We start from the raw sequence: 5,846 nt of genomic DNA on the forward strand, positions 1-5,846 counted from the left end.
TTTAATAATTGCTGTTGCATTTACTGTTTTTGCTCTAGAGGTTTCTACTAAGTTAATAGGTCAGACTGTGATGTCAAATCCAATCAGCACATTTCAGACATGGAATGTAACACAATGTGCTTCACAGGGAGAGAAAAAAAACTGAAATAATTACTACACAAGTGTAAAGAGGATGAAAACCAAAGAATAACAAGCTGAATGACTAAAAAACACCCTAAGCAAAAGCATAGCTAAAAAGGTGTCTTTTAAGAGCTCTTTAAAATATGACCAGTTTTTGCCTCCCTGAGGTTCTCTTGGCAGGCAATTCCAGTGGCTGGGGGCATAATAGCTAAAATCTGCCTTTCCATGTGTCTTGGTCCTAGGTTTTAAGAGTTCAATAGAAAGCCCCTTCGTAATAATCAGGTCCAGAGTATGGCTGCAGTTATGGGTGGGCCCAAAAACATGTTGGATAATGTCCCTAGAGCTCAAAAGATGCATAAATTATCTTTGTCAACATGAAAATTTAAGTCACTCAACATAATGAATTGATTATAGTTCTCAAGGACACTAGACAATAGTTCAGAGAAATCAGTTTTTAAAAAGTGTGGCAGTGCTTTGGTGGCCTATATAGGGGTCATGGCGAGCACTGGTGTCTGCCATTTAAATAGTATAGCGGCATGCTCAAAAGTCCCAAAGTCTCCAAACTACAGCTGAGAGCATTAGTAAATAATGGAGACCCCCCCTCCCACACACACACACGCACACTTTGAAAATATGTAGTTTGACACTGTCTTCTGCTGAAAGCCAATCTGTTTCCAGAGGCTTTGGTGTAATCTTGGTTAAGTCTTTAGTACCATACATATGGAGAAATACTGTGCCAAAGCCCCATCTCTGTTTCTACATAGTTAACTTTACCATAAACACTTCACTCTGGAATGGCAGCTGTTCCCAAAGGGCACTCGGTACATTTCCCCCCAAGCCATACCTTTGGGCACTAATGTTGGCACGTGTGGCTCTGGAGAGGCTATCATCACAGAGCAGAGCCAGTGTAAAGCTGTGTGCCTGGTGGGTCAGGAGTCAGCTGAGGGCCAGGGCTCTGCTCCGGCACACAGCCCAGCTCAGAGCTTCACCAGTGGAAAGGGCTGTAATGGGATCTAGGGGCTCAAAGATATACCGAGTAGACCCACGGGTAGTTCTAACTGAGCATCTGCTTCCAGTAAACTATGATGATGCACAATCTGGGGTCATACTAGGTTCAGGATTGGTTGTGATCTAGGTCTATTATAGTCAACTATTGTTGTTGGTTACATATTTAGTCCCTCGGAAGGGCTCCATCGAATATAAACTTGGAAAGTAAAAGAGACAGATCTGGATGGTAACTTCCCTTCAGTAAATGTTCCCGGATGAGTTTTGGAGATACTACTTCATCAAAGGGATTGTAAAAAAGAATGTAGGTGTAGCTAGTTTATTTGCAAAAATTATTCATGCCAATTGTTGACAAGCATGCACTTGTTAAGCAGTGGTACAAAAAGTACCCAATTGTCATACTAGAGTATAAGTATAGATTAGCGGTCGACCGATTGTATGATTTTTTTTGTTTTTTGTTTTTTTGTCAACGCCGATATCGAGTAATCGTCCGATTTAAAAAAATATATAATATATATTATTATATATTTTTTTTAAATCGGACGATTACTATATCGGCGTTGACAAAAAAAAATATATATATATATATATTTTTTTTTTGTAATGACAATTACAACAATACTGAATGAGCAGTTATTTCAACTTAATATAATACATCAAGAAAAATCAATTTAGCCTCAAATAAATAATGAAACATGTTCAATTTGGTTTATATAATGCAAAAACAAAGTGTTGGAGAAGAAAGTAAAAGTGCAATATGTGCCATGTAAGAAAGCTAACGTTTCAGTTCCTTGCTCAGAACATATGAAAGCTGGTGGTTCCTTTTAACATGAGACTTCAATATTCTAAGGTAAGAGGTTTTAGGTTGTAGTTAATATAGTATTTATAGGACTATTTCTCTCTACCATTTTGTATTTCATATATCTTTGACTATTGGATGTTCTTATAGGCACTTTAGTATTGCCAGTGTAACAGTATAGCTTCCGTCCCTCTCCTCGCACTTACCTGTGCTCGAACCAGGAACACATAGACAACAGCCACCCTCGAAGCATCGTTAGCCATCGCTCCACAAAATCCAAATTTGTTATGAAAACATGAAATTGGCCCTAATTAATCGGCCATTCTGATTAATCGGTTAACCTCTAGTATAAATACATTTTTAAAGAAAGTTACTCAAATAAAAGTGAAAGTAGTGAAGTATTTGGTTTTGGTTTGAAATATACCTAAGTATCAAAAAATTGTAATTGCTAAAATATACTTAAGTATCAAAAGTAAAATGTATGAATCATTTAAAATTCCTTATTATTATTTGCTATATCTTTAACCAAAGCCTGAAGGAGTGTGTGTGTGTCCACAGGCATGGAAGGACGCCAAAGTAATGCCACTGCCTAAAAATAGTAAAGTACCCTTTGGTGGCTCTATCAGCTGCCCAATCAGTTTGCTGCCTGTTCTTACTAAACTGATGGAGAGGATTGTTTGACCAAATATAATCCTATCTTTCAGAAAACACGACTTTCAGCATGCATATAGAGAAGGGCACTCAACTTGTACTGCACTAACTCGGATGACTGATGATTGGTTAAAAGAGATGGATAAAAATATGATAGTTGGAGTAGTATTGTTATATTTCAGTGCAACCTTTTTTTGTTATTGTTCATAAATTGCTCTGATTGAAAACTAACTTGCTATGGCTTTACATTACCTGCCATTACATGTTTGGAGAGTTCTTTATCCAATTGAACCCAAACAGTGTTCGCCAATGGAAGCTTCTCTAACATATGTACAGTGTGGTGTCCCTCAGGGCAGAGTCCTTGGGCTGCTTCTCTTTATTTTTACAAATCATTTGCCACAGGTCTTCCACATACATAGTAATTTTAGCTTTATGTAAGATTCCACACTCTACATGTCAGCACCAAAAGCCGGTGAGCGCACTGAAATTCTAAAAAGGAATTCAGTCCGTATCAGAATGGGTGATTTTTAAATAATAAACTGGTCTTGCATCTAAAACTAAAAGCATATTTGGTTCAAAACATTCTCTAAGACCTAAACCTCAACTGGTGTTTTACATAAATGTGTGACCGTTGAGGAAGGTTAACTCCTAGGTATAACATTGGATGGTCAATTATCATGATTAAGTCATAATGACAAAGTTGTTGTGAAGATGGGGAGGGGTATGTCTGTTTTTAAAAAGATGTTCTGTGTTTTTGACATCAACTGTACTAGTTGTTCAAACTCTGGTCTTGTCCCATCTTGATTACCGTCTGGTAATATGGTCAAGTACAACAAAGAAAGACCTAGCAATGCTGCAGCTGGCTCAAAACAGAGCAGCACGCCTTGCCCATACAGAATTAACATCAACACCCTGCATATCAGTCTTTCGTGGTTGAGGGTTGACGAGCGATTTAACTGCTTCTCTCCTAGTTTTTATCAGAAATATTACTGTGATGAAACCTCCAGAATTGTCTGCATAATCAAATAACATTTGTCTCAGACACCCATGCATACCCCACAAGACATGCCACCAGGGGTCCCTTCACAGTCCCCAAGTCCAAAACGAATCCACAGCAACGCATAGTTTTCCAAAGAGCCATGATCGCATTACTCAAGCAAACAGCAAATTGACCTATTAAAAACAACTAATGGAACGGAGGGGACAGTGAGAGAGGACACATGCAAACACACACTGTTTTATTGTTTGTATTATTTGTTTGTTGCAACGTTTGTATATCATTGTATTTGAAATGTGTGTGTGTGACATTCCTTGTCTTATCAATGCTTTGTTACTTGTCGTGTTTTGTGTGGACCCCAGGAAGAGTAGCTGCTGCTTCTGCAAAAGCTAACGGGGATCCTAATAAACAGATAAGTATACAGAAGACAACACGACCGGAGGAGTCCGTCGGTCAGGGATAAACATTTGCCAGAAGGATAAACAGAGTTTAGATGGGACCAGATGGAAGGGCTGTTGAGTTGCCCTCATCCCTGGTCCCCTGTCTACAAACAGTCTACCATGGGGCCTCTCTGCTGTTACTGAAAGTGCGTGTGGTGTGGCCCCTGGCTTGATCACGTATGTCAATGGAAAACCAACGGCACAAGATCTCACTGGGAGGTGGAAGAAGGTAGATGGAGGCTTGAAAATGAAAGCTAAGGCAGAAGAAACGGTGCTTTTGTTTTCCAGTGCAGTGCCAGACTTGGCTTTTCTCCAAAGCAGCCACCTGTGAACCTGCTGGTGGAGTGTAAAGCTTGTTCTGGGAGAACAACACTAAGGTAAATGATGGTAAATGTGCTGGTAGAGTAGCTTTACCGGAGGGTGAAATCAAGGTTCAACAACAGCAAACAGGACAATTGGAAGGGAACATAAACAGTAGGAGTTGTGCCAGTTGGCTAGGATTAAACTGACTTCATTGAACATCACTTGGACAGTTTTTGAGATCAGGGCAAGTCAGGTCTAGTTTAAGTCCACAGGCACAGTAGCAGTTTCGCTTGAGCTCAGTTATGCTGCTTGTGCAATCCCTTCGAATGCACAGATGTTGTTACACTAAATAAACAATTTGCTCAGGATAAGACCTTAGTGTTTATAAGAGGCTGCAGACGTCATGTGTACAAAAAGCCACAGCATTTTACCTCCCCTTATAAAATGAACTTGCTTCTAGTATCCTTAACTGTTTTCATACGTCTGGCCTGGCCATAGCCTTTGTCTCATTTCGGTCCCCTTGTGCCTCGGTCTCTCTGTTTCTGTGTGTCTGACAGACTGACCCTCCTCTCCCTACCCTTCCATTGCCTTTGTCTCATTTCATCAACTTGTGTATGTTTGAACATCATGTCACACACAAGGTGCGCGTCTGCCCTCTATGTGACAGGTAGTGACCCTGTCGCCATGTTGTCTCCCTGCAGACCTATGGAAAGCTAGAATGGTGTAATGTCGAGGTGAAGACCAGGGAAAGGCCACTGAATGTCAGAACTCAAGAGACACCAGGAGTAGCTTACCAGGCCTTGTGACCAAATCGCAGTCCATACACTTTAACTGGCGCTAACTTAATCACCATCCATGCAGAGCAAGTGGAAAGATGTGTGTGTGTGTGTGTGTGTGTGCGCGCGTCCGTCGTCTCTGTCTGCCTGCGTTCATCTGTCTGTGGCTGTTCTCTTATAACCCAATACTCATTGCCCTCTCTCCCCACGAGTAATCCTGCGGTTTCCTATTCCCAACTTCCAGCCTGTGTCTGCTGGGACCATTTTCTACTCTTTACTGTATGTTCTAAATACAAAATAACATTGTGATCTTATTATGCAGTCTATAGAAGATAGAGTGAACCTGGCTACCCTCAATGCCCTGGCCTAATTCAGTTTTCAGACCTGTTGTGAAGTTTCAGGATAGCATTGTTGGCCAGATATTGTGTAACACATAGAGATTTGAACACAGTCCCAGCCAAAGGATCCTCCTTTCCCAGTGCTGCTTATCCACCCATCTCTGGGCTGGGTCATGTTGCCTGAACTGGCCTCACCCAGACCTGGGTTCAAATACTATTTGAAGTCTTTCCAATACTTAGTGTTTGCTTTAGCCTGCCTGAAGTGCCAGATGGGTGGTTGTCACAGTTTTGCTACTGTTCTATTGGGTTCATTGCACCAGGCAAGCTCAATCAAAGGCGGCTAAATTAATTTAAAATATATCAAATTTGAATTGAACCCAGGTCTAGCCAAGCGTGGAATAAAAGGTATAAATACAA

This window comes from Oncorhynchus gorbuscha, linkage group LG19, assembly GCF_021184085.1.
Source record: "Oncorhynchus gorbuscha isolate QuinsamMale2020 ecotype Even-year linkage group LG19, OgorEven_v1.0, whole genome shotgun sequence".
Lineage (NCBI taxonomy): Eukaryota > Metazoa > Chordata > Actinopteri > Salmoniformes > Salmonidae > Oncorhynchus > Oncorhynchus gorbuscha.